The 23,736-nt window shown below is 39.6% G+C and overlaps 1 protein-coding gene and 1 long non-coding RNA gene across 2 annotated transcripts in view; one reads left to right on the top strand and one right to left on the bottom strand.

The window, feature by feature from the left end:
* GPR158 (G protein-coupled receptor 158) overlaps nucleotides 1-23,736 on the top strand; it is a 408,291-nt gene that overhangs the window by 26,642 nt on the left and 357,913 nt on the right. The window lies entirely within an intron of this gene.
* LOC102148063 (uncharacterized) overlaps nucleotides 18,485-23,736 on the bottom strand; it is a 36,610-nt gene continuing 31,358 nt past the window's right edge. Inside the window, exon 4 of the long non-coding RNA XR_289733.4 lies at nucleotides 18,485-21,072. This is a non-coding gene — a long non-coding RNA (uncharacterized lncRNA). The remainder of the gene's footprint in view (nucleotides 21,073-23,736) is intronic.

Here is a 23,736-nt window from a genome sequence, read left to right as displayed (position 1 = left end):
ATATACAAGGACTTCTAGTGGGGTGTAGGAGGTGATAGTTCTCTAAGCGTTTCATAAAATAACTCAGTCATGATTAACAGGAGTTGGGCAAAGCTGTTTTATTAGGTAACAATCATCTCTTCTGGTGTGACCTTATCTTGGCAGAGAACTGCCGTACCTAAGCAAGAGGAAGAGTGGTCTCTCATTTCCATCAGGCTGAACAGTAGAATAACAAGGGTTCCAGGAAGGCTTCTTATTCCAGACTCTTTGCAAAAACAGAAAGAGTATTTTATGCAGAAGAAGGAACCATGGTTGGCCAGCTGGAAGTGTGTTCTGAGTCTGATGTTGATGTCCATTGGCCCTGTCTTTGGAGAACCTGCACGGAGATGTCTTTATGTGAATTCTTTCAAAATGTGCTCAAAGCTGTGGTTGCCCCTTGCTGTGACTACATCCAAATGGGTTAGAGTGACTAACTAAGTTAGTGGAGAGTTTCAATTGGTTAAGAGCATCTATTTACTATCATTAAAATGTAAACAAGATATATCTTGCTGTTTAAACAACATTGGAGTTTGTCTTTGATCTGATGCCAAGAGAAGAATCGCCCTGGATGCACCTTGCTCCCTCTTCTGAATTCTCTTAGTGCTCTCATTTCATCTGTGCTCCTTCCACTATTTTATTCCCTTATCTTGTCTTCTTAACTACAAGCTCCTATAGGGCAATACCTTGCTTAATTTATCATTGCCTCCTCCACAGCTTACAGTACCAGGGCTTTCAGATACCAAAATTAATAGCAACAATGACAATAATTAACATTTGTTTATCCCATATACTGTGGCCATGTGCCAGGCTCTGTTATTTGTTTGTATTAACTTAATTTTCCCAACCTCTTGAGATATGTACTATTAAAATTCCTGTTATCTGATGAGTAAATGAAGGCACAGAATTGTTAATTAACTTCCCAATGGTCACATAGGAGGTATTTGACCAGGTCATTGAATCCTAGAACCTCTGATCTTAACCTCTATACTATATAATAGATGATGAATAAATGTATGTTGAATGTCACATATGTATGCCTTTGGATGATGAAGGCTATTTGACTCCAGACCACAACAAAACTGGGGCATCTATCTATCTATCTACCTATCTGTCTATCTATCTTCTTTTTTTTTTTTTTTTTAACAAATTTTGAGTATTATTTAATCTGGATGATTTCCAGATCAAGTGAGAATGAAACTTGGTGCTCATTCATTTATTTATATTCAAGTATGAATACTCATATTCATTCATTCATCTGATAACCATTTACTGAATACAAAAATATGTGTCAGGCACACTCACTAGGTATGAGGATGTGATCATGAACAAGAAGAAATATGCTCTGGGTGCTAGTATAGCTTACCTTCAAGGGAGAGTGACAGACATTGACAAAACAGCTATTTTAAGGATCACGTGATTTACTACAAATTGAGATGTTGCTCTGAAGGAAGAAGAAAATAGTCCCAGAGAGCATATAATAGAGGAACCAGATCGGGGACAGGGGTCAGGGAAGGTTTCCATGAAGAAAGCATCTTCTTCTGAAGAATGGTCAGAGCTTTAGCAGGGGGAGGAGGGTGGGAGAGGTGAGGAAAGCAATCTAGACAGCTTGTCAGAGGGAACAGCACGTGTCAAGTCCTGGGCCAAGAGAGATTTTGGTGCATCAGGTTTATACTGCAACCCTGGCCATAGTGAGTGAGCTCACCCTTAAAAAAAACCTATAAATTATTATTTATATAAAACTCCACTTTTTACTATGTATATATAATATGACAAGAATTGAAATCATATGCATTATTGTTCTATAAAATGCTTTTTAAATGTATATATATGAACATTCTTCATGTTCGTATTTCTTATGATTTTTAATGGTAGAATATTCTAGCAAATGTCCCATAATTTATTTAATAAATCATTTATGTGTATACCCAGAAGTGGAATTGCTGGATCATATGGTAGTTCTGTTTTTAACTTTTTGAGGAGCCTCCATACTGTTTTCTATAGTGGCTGCACCAACTCACATTCCCACCAACAGTACACAAAGGTTCCCTTTTCTCTGCATCCTCACCAACACTGGTTATCTCCCATCTTCCTAATGATAGCCACTGTAACAGGTGTGAGGTGATATCTCACTGTGGTTTTTATTTGCATTGTGCACCGTGATACAGCTGCTAATTATGGCTACAGTGCAATCATAGTACAATATAGAAATGTATCAAATTAACATGTTGTACACCTTAAATTTACACAAAGTTGTGTGTGAGATATATTTCAAAAAAGATAAAAAAAATAAATCCTTTAATGTTTCATATTTAGTTTTTCTATTTTTTCACTATTCTAAATAACACTATGATAAATAATTTCGTATAAAACTATTTTGGCATATTTGTAATTGATTTCTTTCTATAAAATTTTGATACATATTGCCCAATCTTCCCCAAATAGTTATACCAATTTATAACTCCACAAATAGTATATGATTACCTATTTTATTCCTTCCTCACTCACCTTGGGATTTTTTCCTTTTGATTTTAAGTCTTTACTAATACAAAATGCAAAAATGGCATTTATTTTTGTTTCATTTTGCTCTCTTGATTACAGATGAGATTGAGTTTTTCTTCTATAGAGTTACCAGCCATGTGCGAATTAGCACTTGATTCTTTTGAGAATAGTCTCTCAGACTGGAAAGGTCTAGCCTCCTAGGGCCGTCTATACATATGATGACTCAGGTTTTGGCCAATTTCTATAGGATCCTCAAAAGGATGTAATAGTCAAACTTTTCTGCTAAATGGGGAATAAAGTCATACATGGTACTGAGCTTCTGCTTGTAGCAGTCTCCTCCATTATCTGCCCCCTTGCCTGAGAGAGTTCCACCTTCCCGGAGGTCACTGCATCTATCGTGGCGTGTCCCATGTCAGTCTGCAGATTAAGGCACACCAGTCAAAAGCCCACATCCAAGCTGGGAAGACATAAAGGAAGGGAGTGAAGGAGAGAGGGAAGGAGACAAGGAAGGACAAGGGAAAGGAGGGAGGGAAGAGGGGAAGAAAGAAACAGATTGCTGAAAATCCCTCCCTGTGCCTTCCACCGTCTATTTCTCCTGCCCCTCTGATGGAAGGGCTCCCACCCTATCTAACTCCATCCCAGGCATGGTTCCATTGCTCCTCTTAGGGTTCTCCTTCTCAGCACAGGCTCTGAAATGTCTTTGTTCTCTTGTCTTAACTTAGTTTGTAAAGTCCTCCCAAGACAGGATCTATTCCGTCTTCTCATCTCCCTTTCTGAAACCTTTTAAATACTCGCTTGACTAAAGTCAGCTCTTCATTTTTCCATTTTAGAAAGTTTCTTCCTATTTATTTCTCTTGACCAGCACTGTTCGCGAAGCTCATGCTAGAACATCCCTCAGTCCTGAGCTGGCATAGGGGAGCTTGGAGGCCCCAGAGAGCCAGGCTGCTTGTCACTCTATGCATCCTGCCTTCTGCCTGGCTGACTTGGCTTGGCTGGAATGCCGCCAGTTCTTTGTAATAGCTTGTGTATTCTCTACTGACAATTTTTTTCTCATGTTCAATTTCCAAATCCAGGCCCAGGGAGTCCCCATCTGTAATTTCCCTGAGTTGTTTCTTTCTTTAATTTTCACATTTCTCCTAGTTTCCAGGATCAGTCATTACTTAATGTGCTTCCCTCCCACCTCCCCACCTCCTGCCATCTCTCTCCTTCATTTTGTCGGTCAAGGTGTGAGCAATGGCTCACGTCATCCCTGGCCCCTCATGCCATCCCTGGCCTCTGATGCATCACATTAATGACACTGCTGACACCTACACAGTTCTAAAATTCCTCCATTAGTCATCCCTTTGGTCAGGGCTCTTAAGGTCCCTTTAAAATTTGTAAATACTCTCTGGGAAGGTGGCACATCTAGCCACTTTCTAGCTAATGGTTTTCCTCATCAACTAGGTTCAGAGAACAGGGCCACGAGGTGATTTTTTAGTAAAGGGGTTGGGGAAGTAGGAAGCAATGCCTCGGAGGAGATGCTTCAGGAGGACTAAGCAGCCCTGAACTAGTTCCAAAAGGAAATAGATGTTGACAGAAGTGAAGAGTAACTCCAAAGTCAACTGCCCGAAGAATGGGGGAGGATCATTCTGTTGCTGCCCTTTATGTCTTCATACTGACTTATTGTGGCAAATTGGGTTCTTGGTGACCATATAACTTATTGCCCAAACTAGGACACTTTTGAGAATAAAAAAGGGGAAGCTCTTAAAAATTATACAGAATCAACAGCTATCAACAAGGATTGTCTGGGCAAATGAGGACACGGGATCTCCCAAGTTAGAGGAAGTACTGGTGAGGAACTTCTCTGCAGGGTTTAATAAGGAAGTTTGTATCTTCCCCCAGGAGACAAATGAAAAAACCTGCTTCCTCCTCCCAGGTCCACACGGTCACAAGACAATTACTCACTTGAATTTTTTAAATGCATTGATTCATATTTACACGTTCTTGGTTCAAAGTGAAAGGTGAAATACTTTTACTCCAAATGCAGATGTAGGCTGGGGGCAGGTTGTGAAGGGCCCTGAATGTCATTCTGAGGAATATCAACTTAATCCTGTAAGCAAAAGGAAACTGCCAGGGGAGGGATGCAAAATGACCTCAGGCTTACAAATACTGCCCTGGAGATGGTGTAGCGAATGCATGGGTGTAACAAACACATTGGAAACAGAGACACTTTTGACAGAAAGTCCAATATGACCATGGGCCAAGTGAAAGTGTTGAGGACCTGAGTGAGAGCAGTCGTGGAGGTCACAGAGAGAGGTGGCTATATTTGAAAGACACTGTGGAGCTAGAATCAATAACACTTGGCGAATTACTGGATGTGGGGAATGAAGAAGAAGGAATCAAAGATGACTCAGGTTTCCAGAAAGATTGACTAGATGAAGGGCAATGCCATTAGCCCAGATCAGGGACATAGGCAGAGAAACAAGATTGGGGACAAGATAAATTTTACTTTTTTGTATAAAATTTAAAGAATGTATATTACACACCAGGGGTTGGGGGCACTTTACATGCCATCTCACTCAATCTTCTCAATAGTTTTCTGAAGTAAGTCTTGCCATTATCCCCATTTTAGAAAGGAGGATAGCTGAAACACAGAGAGGTTAAGTGCCTTGCTCTGGTCACCCAGCTAAAATAGGATGGAAATTTGATGTGAAGGCAGCAAGAGCTCTTGCTCTTTATCGTTGTGCCCACTTCCCTGAGATGAATTTTGAATATGTTGAGGTGCTGGCACTCTAGAGCTATCTGATTGTTGGTATAAATTTTGCAGATGAAAATCTAGTTCCTTTTCTGATTTGTTTTTATTTTCCTTCTATTTAGGTGTGAGTATTTGCTGAGGCTTCACATGCAATCCCATTCTCTTCTCTTTCTAGATTATATCCACTTTCATGGCTGCAACCACCACATCCATGGGACGACTCCAAAGCATCCATCTCAGTCCTTGACAGACAGTTGCAGATCTCCAGCTGACTGTCAAACACTCTTAACTGCAGAACTGCTGCCATAATGTGTTTAAGCTCTAACTGAGGATCTGTAACTGACTAGCCATGTGAACTCGGAACTGTCACGTATCTTTCAGAACTTCAGCGTTTCATTCGACAACAAGAATGGTTTGAAGTTGAATATCTACCGTACAAGACTTTAAGGCCTAGGAGGAGCCTTGTCTATCCAATTATTGACGGGACCTCTTTAGCCTAAGGTTCCTGTAGTTGTAATGTGTGCCGTCCAATACAGTTTAAATTTAAATTTAATTAAACGTATATTCAATTGAAAATTCATGTCATCTGCTTCACTAGCCACATTTAAATGTTCAGTTGCCACTTGTGACGGTGGCTACCATAATGGACAATGCTGATATAGAACATTTTCATCCCTGCAGAATGTCTCATTGGATAATGCTGTAGGTTAACCAACCACCACGTATAAAGCCAAAATTATCTTCCTCTCCATTAGCTCAAACTTTATACTTCCTACGTCTCATAGTAGCATTAACACCATTGTTATGGACTGAATTGTGTCCCCCACCAGATTCATATGTTGAAGTCTAACCTCCCCCCAATATGACTGCATTTGGAGATAGGGACCTTAGGGAGGTGATTAAGGTTAAATGAAATCATAAGAGTGGGAGCCTAATGCAATAGGTCTCGTTCCTTACAAGAAGAGGAAGAGATATCAGAGATCTCTTCCTCTCTGCACTTGTGCAGGGAAAGAACATGTGAGGAGGCAGTGAGAAGGCAGCCATCTGTAATCCAGGAAGAAAGACTTCACCAGTAACCAACACGGATGGCACCTTGATCTTAGATTTCTGGCTTCCAGATCTGTGAGAAAAGAAGTGTGTTGTTTAAGCCATGTGGCCTGTGGTACTCTCTTATGGAAGCCCGAGCAGACTAACACAACTCAGAAAACCGACCTTGAAACCCAAGGATGAAGAAAAGGGATGCACCACTCCCATTCACACCTTCTTACCCAAACCTAACACATCTTCTTCTTCTCTGTTGAACTGATCCTCTCTTTTGAATATATCTTGAATATTCTCCTTGCTTTCCCTTTCCACTCCTAACCTAGCATCATCTCATATTCGAGATACTGAGCTACCTGGCATCGTTTTTCCTACTACCACTCTAGATTTATAAACCAATCTTAACAAAAGATTGTTTTCATTCATGTTATTTTTTTGTCGTAAATCTTCAGAGGTTCTGGATTAACTCTGAGGAAAGGCCCAAATTCCTTACTCCAAGATTCCAGTCGGGCTGCTATCTACTCTTAATACCTCCCTCCTCAAGCTGCACACACTCGAAACAAACACTCTTCTGACTCACACTCGTCTGTGAACGATTGCTGACCTTGCATCTGTTTAGGCATCTCGATCCAGAATGCAGCTGAATCCTGCTTTACGTTCTGACCGTTCCAACTCCACATCATCCATCATCTGTCATCCCCAACGCAGCCACAGCTCGCTCCCTCTCTCCTCAACTTCACTCAGCAACAGCATCACAACAGAAACTACAAAAACGACCATTTACTGAGTGTTTACTATGAACCAGTAAATGACCTTAGAACTTTAGATTAACTGTCTTACTTAATTGTCACAAAAATCCTATGCAATCAACATCACTGTCACCGTTTTCTAAGCGGAAAAACTGAGAACCATATTGGTCAAGTTAAGCTAAGTCTTAGCTTATTCCTCTTTGTCACAGTCTATCCTCAACACTGATTTGATGCTTAGCACCAGAATATCTATCTTTTCAAGTGCAGATCCTGTTTCCCCTACGAGGCTGGAAGCTTCTTGAAGTCCTGTGTCTTGGACACTTCATTCAGGCATTGAAGCTGATCTCAGACTATACTGATTTCTTTCTCCTTACCAATTCTCAACAACTTGCGAGCTTCTCCTTCTAAATCCCATGCTTTATATGTTGGCATTCTCAAATGCCAGTTTTAGGCCCTCTGTTGTTCTTACTCTAAACACTTTGCGTTGTAATTTCATGAGCCTTTGGCTCCGTTACCAGCTGTATGTGTGACTGAGCATTGCATGTGTAGTTCAGGCCTGCCTTGCATGCAGGCCAAGTGGACTCCTCTGGTCCGCAGAAAACCCTTGTGCAGAAAAAGGCTGGACTCCATCAGGGATACTGGAACTTTCTGTTGTGACCTTTGGCAGGGCCAAGAGTAGGGGGAGGCAAGTGAGGCCCCTAGAGCACAAAATTTAAGGATGTACTTACTCAGGATTATGATTTTGCTGACTCAGCACTTGCATGAACCTGAGAGCAAGTCCTGGCCTTGACCTCTGGGGTCAGCCTAGGGAATGTGCCTGGGGCACCAACAACGCCTGCTACGGTCCCATGGCCATTTTACATTTATTATTATATAATACATTCAGCCTTGTATTACAGACAGTGCTTTATATCACACTAGCCACTCAAAAAAAAAATGGCTGTGATGTTGAATTGAATTCCCAGTATCCTTGGCCTATCTCTGTAGTGGAAGGCTGTATGAGAGCTCCCATTTCCTTTCCCCACTCTGAGATTCATCCTAGACCAGCAGAGACAATATCTATAAAAGATTTCCTGACTAGGAGCCGGCCTGGTGGGTTAGTGGTTAAGTTCACGTGCTGTGCTTGGGCGTCCAGGATTCGCCAGTTCGGATCCTGGGTGCTGACATCCGCATTCCCTTATCAAGCCATACTGTGGCAGGTGTCCCACATATAAAGTAGAGGAAGATGGACACAGACATCAGCTCAGGGCTAATCTTTCTCAAAAAAAAAAAAAAAGATTTAGGGACTAAAGGACTAAAGGGAGGCAACAGTCACCGGAGGCAGCAATTCATGAACCAGAGCTAGAGCAGTGGTTCTGAGTGTGTTCCCTGGATCCACAGCATCAGCCTCAGCTGGGAATTTGTTAGAAACACAAATTCCCAGGCACCACTCCAGACCTACACAGTCAAAAACTCTGGGAATGGGGCCCAGCAAACTATGTTTTTATAAACCCTTGGGTAATTCTGAGCTAGAGAATGAGCAGGTAGTGAATCAACATTAGGGCCGGAAAGGATTTCTTGGAGCTAGCCAGAGGGAAGAAACTGTAACCTTAGGATATCGGTCTTGTTCAGAAGCAGAGCTGGGCAAGACTGACCTTGGGGATACGGTTCTATTAAAGAAAAAAATGGAAATCTGAGAAGCTTTTGACGTTAAAGAGAAGGATTTAGTTTATAGAGAGTTTCAATCTGTTGAATAAAATCTCAAAGAATGAAAAGGATCCTGGGGACCCTTTGAGCGTCAGGGGACGCTCAAGACGAGACAAGCCTGCTCAGAGGAGAGCCAGATGACAGAGAAGACACAAGCACAGCAGGGGACCAGAACCTGGCAGGGATACACGACTCTCGCGAAAAATGCAGACAGTCTTCAGTTTGGTCCATGTAAAGACCCAGAAGAAAGGGTGGAGTTTGAAAGACTGGGAGGGAAGGACGTGTTTAAGACTGTGAGTTTCAGAAAGAGTAGAGGAACTTACATGGTTTTCACTTAGGACTAAGAATGCATTGAAGCCAGTAATATTCATGCCAGGCTCACTCAAGGGGGGGAATTGATTTTTCCCAGATATTAGGCTTTGTATTAGTCAGGCTTTTTCAGAAAAATAGAACCAAGAGGTAAATGTAAAATGTGTGTAGACATTTTATATATATATGTGTGTGTGTGTGTATAATGTTACATATATATGGAGAGAGAGAGAGAGACAGAGAGATTGAGAGAAATTTATTTTAAGGAATTGGCTCACATGATGGTTGAGGCTTGGTGAATCCAACATCTGACGGGGTAGGCTGGCAGGCTGGACACTCAGAAAGGAGTTGCCATTTGAGTCCAAAGGCAGTCTGCTGGCAGAATTCCTTCTTGCTCGAAAGAGGTCAGTCCTTGTTCTATTAAGACCTTCAGCCGATTGGATGAGGCCCACCCTCATCCAATTGCCCTTATGGACAGCAATCTGCTTTATTCAAAGTCTACCAATTTAAACGTTAATCTCATCCAAAAACACTCTCACAGAAACATCCAGAACAATGTTTGGCCAAATATCTGGACACTATGGCCCAGCCAAGTTGACATATAAACTTAACTCTCACAGGCCTGCACCCAGGAGAGCTGATGGCTCCGAGGCTGGTGGTAGGGGTGCCAGTGGTGTGGTCTGCTGCTCCTGCATTAGACAGCTGGGAGGAGCAGAGGTTTGACACGGAGCTTCTCACTAAAGGAATAGATGACCTTATTTCCATTCTGCTCATTTCTATTTTTAAGCTGTGTATATAACACTCTATTTAGAGGAAAGGAATGAATTACATGAATTTCTACAAATAAATCAAGAACCGCTTCTTCCTTAATTATTTGAGGCACTATCTCTAAAATTTTAAATTTGTTTCCCCCTACCATTCTCTCACTCAAGGCTATACCAATTTCTAGATTCTGCCTCAGCATAATCCTATTGCTTTTCGGGCATTTCCTGATTATCCTTCATCTATTTGACTCTATTTTTCCCTGCCTTTTTTCTGTCTTTATTACCTATAAAAATTAATAGGCATTTGGACTATGCTGAATTTTTTTGTTATTATGAATAATATTGCTATGAACATTTATGGACAAGTGTTTTGGAATATATGTGCACTCGTTTCTCTTGGGGACATTCCCCAGAAAGTGACATGCATGCACACGCTCAGTTTTATGGGACTATGTAATACAAGCTTCCTCAAGCTGTGATGAGAATTCCAAGTCCTCTGCCTTCTCACCAGCACTTGCTGCTGTCAGTCTTGCTGTTCCAGCAGGTTTAGAGTATTTTATGTGGTTTTAACTTGCATTTTCCTGAGTACTAACAAGTTTGAATTTGTTTTCACATGTTTGATGGCCATTTTGCTATCTTTTTTGGAGGAAAGTACCTGTTTTTATTTGGGTTGTCCATCCTATAGATTTTTTGGTCTTACTTTATATACTTTGTATACAAGCCCTTTGTAGATTACGGGTATTGTGTATATCTTCTCTTGCTCTATGGCTTGCTTTTTCACTCTTAATGGCATCCTGTGATAAACAGAAGGTCTTCATTGTAATGTGGTCCAATTTATCAGTCTTTTTCTTTATGGTTAGTGCTTCTGTGTCCTCTTTAGAAATATCTCTCAACTCCAAAGTAATGGAGGCTGTTATATTAGAAACTCAGAGATTTTATGTTTTGCCACTTATCTTTAGCAAATACTCTCATCTGGAATTGATTGCATGTAAGGTAGGAGATGGGATCAAGGTTGATTTTTGCCAATATGTTCCAGGTCGAGTCCCTAGGAAACAGAATCTGGGGCATTGAGATTTGTGTGCAGGAGTTTTACTGGGGTAAGACTCTCAGGTGCAATCTGAGAGGGAGCAGAGGAAGCTGGGTAGAGGGAGATGTTAAACTGTGGTGATGCTGTTGCATTAGTGACCTAAGCTATTCCCAAGGGGCACTCTTGAGCTGGAGTGGTCCTTCAGAGATCAATCTGGGCAAGGGCCAGGATTTTGGGACCCTTGCATTGACCAGTCCTTGGATGTGGGATACACTCAGCGACAGAGTATACTCTTGGATGAAACAGCTTTCTTTGGCTAAAGGAAATTCCCAGAGAGAGATGGAGCTGTAAGCCATCAGCAGCCAACTCTCCCAGCAACTGAGAGAAGGAGTAATTCTGTCCTAAACGTGGATCTGAGTAAACCAGTTGACTCAGCATGACTTATTGAAAAGATCATCCTGTTCCCAGTGTTCTGCAGTGCCATCTTTGTCATACATTTGGGACCATACGTGTGGGTCTGATTTTGAATTCTATTCTGTTTCATTGGTCTCTTTGTCAATCCTTGAGCCAATATCACAGTGTCTTAATAACTGCAGCTTTATCATAAGTTTTGGTATCTGGGACATTCTGTTTTTCAAGATAGTCTTGGCTATTCCTGGCCCTTTGCATTTCTATTTAAGTCCTAAAATCAGCTTATCAATTTCCGCAGATACAAAACGTCTGCTGAGTTTTTGATTGGGTGTATATTAAATCTATAGATTCAATTAGAGGAGGATTGACATTTTAAAAATATTGGGTCTTGTAATTCATGAACTTGATATATTTCTTCCCCTATTTTGTCCTCCTTCAATCTCACTAAATAATATTTTATAGCTTTCTGTGTAGAGTCCTTGAAAATCTTTTCCCTAGCTTTTTTTGAATGCTGCTGTAAGTAAAAAAAATATTTCATTTTCAAACTATTTATATTGGTATGAAATACAATTGATTTTTGTATCTTTCCTCTGTACCTGGCAATAGACAATATACTTTGTACCTTGTTAGACTTATTTATTAATTGAAATAATTGATTTATAGATTATTTTGGATTTTGCACGTGTATAATTATGCTGTCATTGAAAAATGACAGTTTTATGTCTTCTTTTCGACTCATATAGTTTAACTTCTTTTCCTTCCTTTAGGGACTATGATATAACGATGAATAAAATAACAGGTTTAATAGCCATAGTAGGTAATTATATCTCAATCTATTTAATCAATATTTGACTAAAGGACACTTAAATTTGTTCTCACTTTTTCATAAATAATGCTGCAATGAGTGTCTTTTTATGTACATTTTTGTGCAGTCATCTCATTCATTCCTTATAATATATACCTGGATTTCGTGAAATAATCTAGTCAACAATTAAATTAAATACATATAAAGTAAACAAAACATTTTTAAAAATTATTTTATTGAGGTCACATTGGCTTATAACATTGTGTACATTTTAGGTGCACATTATTATATTTCAGTTTCTGTATAGACTGCATCATGTTCACCACCAATAGTCTAGTTTTTATCCATCACCATACATATCTGCCCCTTTACCCCTTTCGCCCTCCTCCCACCTCCTTTCCCTTTGGTAACCACCAATCTGTTCTCCTTATCTATGTGTTTGTTTGTTTAACTTCCACATATAAGTGAAACATATAGTATTTGTCTTTCTCTGTCTGACTTATTTTGCTTAGCATAATACCCTCAAGGTCCATCCATGTTGTCGCAAATGGTACGATTTTTGTCTTTTTAATGACTGAGTAGTATTTCATTGTATGTATACACCGCAACTTCTTCATCCATTCATCTGTTGATGGGCACTTGTGTTGCTTCCATTTCTTGGCTATTGTGAATAATGCTGAATGAACATAGGGGTAGATAGATCTTTTTGAATTATTGATTTCATGTTCTTTGGATAAATACCCAGTAGTGCAATGGCTGGATCATATGATATTTCTATTTTTAAAATAAGTATACGTAGTTGTCAGACAGCAATGCATTTTCTTAGTAATTTCTCTTTTGAGTTACAATGGGATCACACTTTTATGGAAAACGTCTATGGTCTTGAAACGTAAATTTAGAAAAAAGATTTTTGTGAGATGCAAGCATATCTACTCCTCTGTATTTGTGCTCTATGGTACTCTGACTTCTTGGATTCTAACTGTCTTACTGTATTTTTATAATCTCTTTATAGTGTAAGAATTTCCTGATCTCTTCACCTAAATGAAAATGCGTTTTCCCAACATTTTCTTTTGATATTGCAAAAAGAAAGCAGAGAGAAAGGGAAGAGAGAGCGAGATAGAGGGAGCAAGAAAACTAAAGGGGGAAAAAAAGAAGTGTAGCTAAACTATTTGAGAGCTTAATTCTCCCCTCCTTTCATTTCAAGGTAGTTGACTGTAATTCATTGCCTCAGGGCAGGTGTGTGGCAGGTGGAAAGCAGAACCATCTGCAGGATGTTCCTGGCTTTGTTTGAAAAAGTTCAATCTCAATGAGAACAATAATTTCCCAGAAAAAAAAAATTCCCCTGGTCTAGTATGAGAAGAGGTACATAAACCCACAGCAACAGTGACCCAGGTCTTGTTTCCTGGAGGTGCCTCAGGGAGGCAGCAAGCTCTCACAGAGGAATATTGGCAGGGGGATCACAGCGGAGTTGACAGATAAAATACAGGACATCTGGTTAAATTTGAAATTCACATGGACAACGAACAAGTTTTTGGTACAATTATGTTCCAAATATTTCATGGAGCATACTTACACTAAAAAATTATTTGCTGTTTACCTGAAATTCAAATTTAACGGATGTCCTATTTTTTTGTTTGTTTGCTAAATCAGGCAACTCTGGATTACAAGCACCTCAGAGCTCAGTTTTGCACGTGGCAGAGATTCCGGTGGCCCATGTATGGTCTGACATGCATCAGAGAGCCACTGGGTCTGGGTCTATACAATCAGGGTCAGTGGGTATGCTGGTGGTAAGTGGAGTAAACAGGTGACTGAGGACTAAGCCCCCACACCCTGTCACCGTGTGAAGCCTTACGAGGTGTGGGAGAGGTAGATCTTTCTAGAATGTCTGAGGCTGAATTTTTGATTTGCTCATTGAGATGAAATATTAAAGTAAAAATTAATTTGTTTCCTAGAATATTTAATAACCATATTCCATTTACAGCTGAGTTTGTAAACTGAGATCTTTACCTTGTGATGATACAAACACACAAAAAAGTTTGAGATTCAAAATCTGGGTGATTGGCAGCTGGACTCGTTTCCCAATGGTCAGATCTCAAGAAAAGGCTTCGTTTGTGTAGGATAGGAGCAGAGCTAAGGGTTCAGGATGAAGGCCTGTGACAGCTGCCCACTCTTCCGTCTGAAGATGTCCTCGTGTGGTTCCTCTGCTTTCTCTGAGGTGCTTCTGAGTTGCAGAGTACATGGGAGGAGGGAGAGACTTGCCCTGCTCAGACCCTCAGGGCATGCACCCAGCTTACCCTCATTAGTCACAAGCAGAACTCTTGCTGCCACCTCAGAGCTGGATGATGGCAGTGGGAAATATTAGTCAGTCTTGGTCATAAAGAATGTGGCCATGACCAGGATTGTAAACTCAGCCCCCCTGAATGAGCTTCTCCAGGGAGCTATGTGTGTAGGAGGTGAAACCATCCCCAAGTCGTATATATTTTTTATTACTACAGAACTTTGACTCCAACCTTACACGTGGGTCTCCTGAGCCTGGTAAGTTTAGCTAGACTGTGAGCTGTTGCAAGGACTTCTTTTGTCCCCGTGTCTTAGAAGCCGAGCCTGGCAGGTTGTTTTCTTGACCATTTTTCCCTTGGCTCACACCCTAAACTTTAATGCCTTACCACCATTATGGTAAGGAAAAAAAAACCCCACAAGAGTCAAAGCCAACAAGGAAAAGATATCTTATGAGAGATAACTTAGAGATTCCAGAAGGCTCTAGAGTGGCCACGTTGACCCATCTACTCAATGCTACTTTTTTCCCCACCTCCCCTCTGATCTCCTCCTGACTTTTGATAGGAGGCTGTTTTACTCCACATGCTTTGGTGAGGATGTTGCTGGGTGGTGGGGAGGAGGTGTATCTCTCGCTACGAGGGAGATCCTCAGCCCACATTTTTACTTCGGCTGCTCAAATGATAAGTTTAAATAAGGAAAAAGAATCCATAAAAGGAATTCAGGTGGGTACCTTATGCAGACGCAAGAATTTTTTTTATCCTCTTCACTCTTTATGCTCAAAAGATCTACCCCTTAGCACTATGGCTCAGTTCTCTCCTGGTCCTTGTCCCATATCTGCCCTCATCTTAGGAGGGAGTGAGTGCCAGGATGGGGTAAACCCAGCTTCCTCAATAGATATTGTGATATAAAGCCAGTAAACTGGAGGCAAAAACAAATTCATCAAAATTTGCAGGAAGCTCTGTCCTGGTTTTCAGGAATTTACCAATTCAGAAGTCATTTGGCAAGGAGAGACCAATCCCTGGGCACTTTTTTCTGACAGCTACCCTTCCCATGACCTCCAGGTCAATTTTAGAGATGAATTTACCGATAATCATAGAACTGTTGCATGAAGTCAAAAATTCTCTGCCAATAGTTGAGGTATTCTGTGATCTGGCCTTTGTTAGTTCAATTCCTAATTTACTTGGACTGAGTTAACCAGTAAAAAGCTTAGTTTTAAGAAAATACCTGGTCTAAATGTTATTATTAAGTTGTACTGAAAATGTGGCTATTTTTCTAGCTTGCTTATATATCTAGCTGTCCTTCCCAACATCTCTCATTAAACAGCTTCCACAGTTGCTTGATGTTTAAAAGCAGACCCCTAGGCAGGGCTTCTGTGTGCTTATCTATTATCAGAGAGAGAGATCTGACTTGACATACCCTTGACTTCTAAATGAACACTGAAATCAGCCTCTCTGGGGTATCTGGCTATTTTCTTCTTCCAAGGGGACTAAACGAAGGTTCTCATAGCCCAGGTCCTGTGGGAGGTCAGCATTCTTCCCTGAATTCAAACCTTCAATCCCTTTTAGAGAAGTGCCGTTGAAGCAGTGCCTTGTGTCCCTGTGGCAGGAGAGAAGCTCATAAACGTTATCTTTTCTCTTTCTCATCTTTTGTCTGAGGAAATCCCACAAATAGCTATATTTCCAAATATGTGAATGGCTCACTATTTATATCTAGTCTTCAGGTGCCATAATTATCATAATACATATCATTAAATATGTCAGATTAAATTTGTGGTGTTACCTAATTTCAATATTACTGTTTATTTGTGTTTAAAACTCCAGGATAATTTCATATGGAACCAGGCTGTTCTGTCATTGATCAAAACTGGCTTTCTGGAGAATTATGTTGTGCCTCTGTGATCTTGCCCTGTACCCCATGCTGGAAGTTTAGCTCCCCTCCCAGTGGGTATGCAGCTTCTCATTTCCTCAGCCTTCTGTTCATGATTTATGGATCAGATAGAGGGTGATGTTGGCTCCATCTGGAAAGTGGGTCAGCCAGTCTTTGAGGAGATGCATTGGAGGCCTAGAAATAGTGTTCTGGGTGCAGACTTCATAAGTTTAGAGACTGATAGGAAAGGGGAGAAAGGACTTAACTCTCAGAAAGTGCAAGCAAACTTCAGCCTGAAGTGGACTGCCATCAAAGATAAAGGCTCGGCAGAGTGTGAATAACAACTGTTGTTAACTGTTAACACAGAGATCTAGTTGACAGCAGGCACCGAAACCCCTTCCTCATTTCAAACACCTCCCCCAGAGGCCTGGTGGAGCACTGAAGCTTTCCACAAGTAGATTGTTGGCCTTTGGGCTAAGCCAGTCAGAAAAGTTGACTGTTACTCAGGAGGCGTAACATGCTGGCACCTACTGGAACATTTACACCATTGCTTTGTCAGATGTGTCAGCCCAATAAATTGTAAAGGTGGGGGGGTCCTCTCATAGCTCATGAGCATCATTCATCTGGGGACAATGCCGTAGAAGCAATCAAAATTAATAGTGATTTCTTTTCTCTCCTCTTTTCCTTTTCTTAGCTTCTTTACTTGACCTCTGGAACTTGGATTTACTATAATCCTTTGTTCAATACACTTTCAACATTGGTCAATGCATGATATGGTTTATTTATTAATTATTTTTAAAAAGCACCCATGAATCTACCAGCTAGTACCAAAGCTAGGATGTTGACAATACATCACATCTAGCCCTATGGTCCTTCCGCATCCCATTCTCATACCTGCCCCCACCCAAAGAGCTCAGCCACCTCCCTGAATCGTAATTTCCTTGCTCTCATTTTCATATGTGTGAGTATATCACAGTTTATTCACTTTTTCTCCCATTGATGAGCATACAATACAGGTTTTTCCAGGGTACTCTATTTAAACAGTGATGTTATTAACATTCTTGCACATGGTATACATGTGCTAGAGTTTCTTTTGTGTCTATATCAGTAGTGGAAGTGCTGGATCATACAGTAGGTGAATGTTTGACATTATAAGATAATGCTAATTATTATTATCCATTTACATTTCCACCAGAGGTGCATAAGAGACTTTGTGGATCCACATCTGCTCCATCCTCTCCACATTCAGTACCAATAACTTGGTATTATTGGACATTTTAATTTTTGCCTATCATATAGATTTGCCTTGAATCTCACTGTGTTTTGTTTTGAATTTCCACACTTACTAATGAAGTTGTACATTCTCTTCATATGTTTACTGACATATTTGTTTCTTCTGTTTTGAAATTTCTGTTCTTGTCCTTTACTCATTTTCAATTGAGATATAAGTGCTTTTATACTGATATGTAGGAAGAGCGATTTTTCGAAAACATAAAGATAATTTTTAATCTCAACTTAGGATTCTACTGCCAAATGGAGTTGGCATAAATTATTTTATATGTTAATATCATTCCTACACTAGGAAAATCTCATTTGCATCTAATATACAGAAGGTATTAATGGGCAACATTCTTGACCTTCAGAAAATTACAATACTGAATTCAACAATTTTCAACCATCTCAACCATCATCATCCTGCTTTCTCTGTCCGCTTCCAGTCCACACCACCACCATCTCGTTATCTGACTACTGCAACAGCTTCCTAACTAGTCTCTCTGCTTCTACTCTGGCCATCCTCCTTTCGCCTATATGGCAGCCCAATGATTTTGTCACTCCTGTCAAAATCCTCTCACAACTTCCAATCGCCCTTGTAAAAAAACTGAAACTCATTGCCACAGCACAAAATCCTTATGTGAGTTCATCCTTGTCTTCCCTTTCCCTGGCCTGCAACCACACAGTCGTTTTTGCTCTTTCTGGGACGGACTAGGCTTGATCCTCTTTCAGGGCTTTTACGATCATTATTCTCTGCTGGGAAAGTTGTTCTTTTGGGTTTTTGCACGCATCACTCTTTCACGTCATTCACTTTGATCAGAGGTACTTTCCCTGACCACCAATCTCTCTATATTTTCTTACCCTACACTGTTTTTCCTCATAGTACTTATTATGTCTGAAACTTATGTTGCTATTGTTTTTCGTTTGTTTTCTGTGGTCTCCTCTGTGGAATGTAAGCACCATGATGACAGAAACTTGACCTGTTTACTGCTATTATCACTTTTATCTAGAACAGTGTCTGGCACATAATGAACCTCCAATAAGTGTTTATTTGTTAAATAAAGTAAAATAATAAATAACATAGATGAAGAGGCTACTCAAAACTTCTTCAATTGTCCACATAGGTATTCACAGATAGCGTTGTCAGCAAATGCAAATCATATCACACAAAATGGGTTCATAACAACCAAGATGATTCTAGATAGAATCAAAGGATGATTCTAGAAATATGTGAATTCTGGAGAACACCTAGAATTTGTAGTTCTTTTTTCTTTGCGACAAACTTTATTGAAATATGTTTTAAATATCACCCATTTCAAGTGTATGATTGAATGATTTTAAGGGTATATTATCAACATCAGTTTCAGAATATTTTCATCCCTCCAGTAAGATCCCTCATGCCCATTTACAGCTGATTCTTGTTTCCATTTCCAGGTCCAGGCAACCACTAATCTACCTTTTGTCTCTATAAATTTTCCTTTTCTGGACATTTCATACAAACACAATAGGTGGTCTCTTGTGTCTAGCTTCTTTTACTTAGCGTAATGTTTTTGAACTCTATCCATGACATAGCATGTGTCAGCAGTTTGTTCATTTCATGACTGAATAGTATTCTATCATATGGCTGTACCACATTGTGTCTATATCTTTGCCAGCTGATGGACCTGTAGGTTGTTTCTAGATTTCGGCTATTAAGAGTAAAACTGCTGTGAACATTCACGTAGCACATTTTGTGTGGACATGGGTTTTCACCGCTCTTGGGTAAATACCTAGGAGTAGAATTGCTAGGTTATATGGTCGTTTATACTGAACTTTTTGAGAAACTGCTAACATGTTTTACATAGTGACTGTGCCACTTTACGTTCCCACCAGAAGTGCACGAAGGCTCTTGTTTTCTCATAACCTCAACAACATTTATTACTGTCCATCTTATTTATTATAGCCCTTCCAGTGGGTATATAATGGTATCCTGTGGTTTTAATTTTCATTTCCCTAAAGACTAATGATGTTGAGCATTTTTTCATACACTTATTAGTCATTTGTATATCTTCTTTGGAGAAATGACTATTCAGAGAGTTGGTAGCTTTTAATGATTTTAAGGGAAGGGAAACATATTTGTGGAAGTTTTCTCAATAGACGGAATTAGCTTCTACAAAGGCAGATAGAACTGGAGTGTACAAGTTACTTATAAAGGAAGAGTGTAGATAGCATAGCTTTGTTAGAATGAAGGGTCTCCAAAAGTAGCGAAGGACTGAGAGGATGGGCAAACAAGTTGCTAAATGGTCTTGAATGCCAGGTTGAGTAATACAGCATGAGAGGAGACTGAATTTTGATGCCTACAATAAGTATTTGAATTAAATATGTATGCACTAGTTTTCTTGTTTGTGAGGACATACCAAGATATATTCCTCAGTCTATTATAGAACTGTAGGAAAGAAACAGATTCCAGTGACCATTTGGTTCATTTGTCTATTGAGGCAGAATTAAATATAACTCATTTCTACTGGATTACGTTTCTACTGGAGATCACAAATTACTCTTCAAAGAAAGAGATTCTCTTCAGTTCTTGGTTAATCCATTTCAATTAAAAAACAACCTCGATATTCAGAAAAGCTTTCTTATTACTTTCTTGAATTTTAACCAAATTTTTTTTACTCTAAAATATCTGATTTGAAACATAAAAACAAACAGTTGAAACAGCTAATTTTCATCACATTTGGTACTCATGATACTGCAGATTCTTGAAAATTGTTTCTCTTTTTGGTCTTCTGTTCTCTAGTCTGCTTTTTCTATGCAATATATAAGAACCTGTCATTTCTATAAAGTGCTCATGAAGAACCCATTCCTCACCAGATACTATGGTAAGTGATGGCCAGGTGCAACTGAAGTCAGCCCATTACTGAAGACCATTCATTGATACCATGAACAAAAGGAGCTGAAAGTTGCTTGTGCCAAAACTTCTCTAAAATTCTCCTGCGTCTGAATAGGGAGCTGTTTGTAAGGACCAGGCAAAATTTTCCCTGAAACTGATCATTCCAAAGGGTACATCAAAATGACAAGTAGAAATGATTTATATGTGCCACAGGATCCAGGCTTCTGCAGTAGACTTACTTAAATGCTGGTACCAAAAGCAATCAAAAGAAGACATTTTTAAATAAACTTCAATAACCACCTCACAGATACGGATGTTCTCTCTTCCCTTTCCTTGGGGACAATTCAGACTTATAGCTAATTTGTCACTGAGCACTTGATGTCTGTCAGAGGAGGAGAAGAAGAAAGAGGAGGAAGAGGCAGAGAGATCAACTGACCAGATATTAGATAGGAAATCTTAAAGTAAATTTCTTTACCTCCATTTGTTTTTTTAGGGATAGCAGTGGTCTGGAGGAAATTTTTTTTTTTAATTAGGCATATATAACATTACTCAAAATAAAATCACAGATCTGCAAAACTCTTGTACTTAGATGCATACTTAGGTTTGTCATTTTCTTAGCCTGAAGATATTTCCATTGGAACATGTGCAGTGATTTTCTTCTTTCACTATGTTTTGTTGGAATATATTTCTGTGTTAATGTTTCTTGGCTTTATTTTTCCATACAGTCCTGACATTAAGATGATATCTGAAATTTCAACATCAACATTATTGAATTAATTTCCCTCAAGTTTTTTAAAATAGCATAATTTTACAAGTAACTTAGTATTATTCTAAACTTGTTCTTTATGACTTCTTTTGGATTTGCAGGTTTCTGTTCTTCATCAATGAGGAATTGTCACTAATTAGTGTCTCCTATGTGTGGCAGGCATGGTTCTGGGCACTTGGAGTTCCCAACTTTCAAAAGCTCTTGTGTTAAGATAGCGAGCCAAGCCCCAAACTGATGATAAAGTAAACTCCCGTTATGCCCCAGGTAATATGCTGATGAAAACAACATTATGAACTATAACAACATATGGATACATATGGCGTGAGATGCTTCCCTCCAGCAAGGGAAGCAGACGAGATTGAGCAAAGACGAAATAATCGGTTTCCCAGCTCTTCTTATCCACAAAATCCTCTTTTCAATAAGTTTTATTTCAAATTTTCTGTTTTTACTTCCTAATGATAAAGGAAGCCAATCCTTGTATTGAATGGAGTTGGGCTTTCAATAATTTGGTGTGATTTTTTGTAAATACCATATGGGTCCTTTAATGTGTGGCTAAATGTCAGGTTAATCATTGGAAAGTCGTTTAGGGAAATACTTTACACATTCAGGATTTTCCTACATAAATGCCATTTCCTGGTGTTTTATTCCCTTGTGGTCAGGAAGTTCTTCAGGTGTCATGGTTTATAGAACCATTTTGTGTGCATGGGGGCAGGGAGGGTTAGGGGAAACTAGCAATTTGGGTCTAAGCCCATGTGACTCTGTGGAAGATACTGTGTTTAGTAGTACTCAAAAAAGTGCACTTCATTAGGAATGAAAACAGCACAAGTCATGACTTTACAGTGAAAAGCAGAGGCGATGACTCTGGAAAGAGAAGTAGTGTTGTTAGAAGTGATGCTGACAGGGAGTAAGAGTTTTAAGGGTAAAATGGAGGCAGTTGAGAATAAACTGTTAAGTAAAAAACATAAACATCTTGGGTAAGCTTTCTAAGTTGGAAATAGAAAACCAGAGGTTTTTTTCTTAGCAGATTTCAGGCATCTTTTCATCCATTAATGTTGACTTTCTCTTTTTTTCATGGAAAAGTGAAAGCATATGGAGGTGCCAGATTACAGCAGTGAAAAGCACAGTGCAGAGTAGTGGTTCTCAAAGCGTGGTCCCTGGACCAGCAGTGTCACCTGGAAATTTGTTAGGAATGCAAATTCTCAGGTCCTATTCCAGACCTACTTAGTCAGCAATTTTAGGGGTAAGGCCACTAATTTATGCTTTGACAAAAACCCTCCAGGTGAACCTAATGAGTATCAACATTTGAGAACCACTGGTATAGTGATTAAGAGGATGACATCGGGATCCCGATGACTGTATTATTTTAGGCAATTCATTTTTTGTTTTGTTTCTCATCTGTAAAATGGTGATAGTACCAAACTCTCAGTGTGGTAATGAAAACTTAATGAGCTAAAGTGTGTAAAATCCTTAGAACTGTGCCTGGCCACTGTTATATAAATGTTTAGATGATGATGATGATGATGATGATGATGATAATAATGCTCTTTATAGGTGTTATTTTAATTTTTTTTTTCACAGGCTACATTTCACAATTTATAGCAAGGCTTTGTGTTTACCAGGAGATCTTCTCTCCTAATATCTTAGGGTTATTTTCCATGGCTCAAGGCAGTATTTCTCAGCATGTGCTCCATGGATCATTTGCATCAAAATCACCTGTGGTGCTTATTAAAATGCAGATTCTCAAGTTCCACCCAGACTCACAGTGATGATCAGAATTCTCTAGTGATACTCCTGCATCCAGAAATTTCAAAACCGCTGCTCTTGGATAACAAAGACTATGATCTTCATTTTGCGAATGGGTACATGAAGCACAAGGATAGCATATGCTTAGGGAAATCCAGAATCTCAGAAAGACCAGGAATAAGAACTGGATTTCTGAGCTTGTGTTTTGTCGACAAACTATGCTATCTCTTTGTAGTTTTATTTACTTTATCAGGAATTTGACTGGGGTTGTGCCACTTTATTTTCTGAGATCTAGCATTATTTAGTCTAAAAACATTTACCTCGTAAATCTAGAACTATCAAGAATGACGAGTTCCTGGAAAATATACCTGGACCATTATCCATCACTCAGCTGCAATTGTCCCAGTTGTGGATGTATCTAATACATCACTCTGATGTTACAGATGAAGCAAAAGGGCTGTGAAAGGTTGAGGAAATTGTCAAAAGTCACATGACTAGATAATGGCAGAGCCTAGAGTACAGCTGGGTCTCCCAAATACCAATCTGGTGTCCTTGCAACATATCCCACTGTCCTAATCCTTGCTGATTTAAATGATTTAAGGCAGCTCTTACAATTTTTAAATAACTCTTTTTATACTGCTCACGTAAAATCTGATCTCAGCATTTCTTCTTTTTTTTGAGGAAGATTGGCTCTGAGCTAATCACTGCCAATCCTCCTCATTTTTACTGAGGAAGACTGGCCCTGAGCTAACATCCGTGCCCATCTTCCTCTACTTTGTATGTGGGACTCCTGCCACATCACGGCTTGACAAGTAGTGTGTAGGTCCATACCCGAGATCTGAACTGGCTAACCCCGGGCCGCTGAAGCAGAACGTGCGAACTCAACTGCTGTGTCACTGG

The sequence above is a fragment of the Equus caballus genome, chromosome 29 (genome assembly GCF_041296265.1).
Source record: "Equus caballus isolate H_3958 breed thoroughbred chromosome 29, TB-T2T, whole genome shotgun sequence".
Taxonomy (NCBI): Eukaryota; Metazoa; Chordata; class Mammalia; order Perissodactyla; family Equidae; genus Equus; species Equus caballus.
The sequence above is the reverse complement of the archived record's forward strand: the minus strand, read 5'-3'. Positions and strand labels throughout refer to the sequence as shown.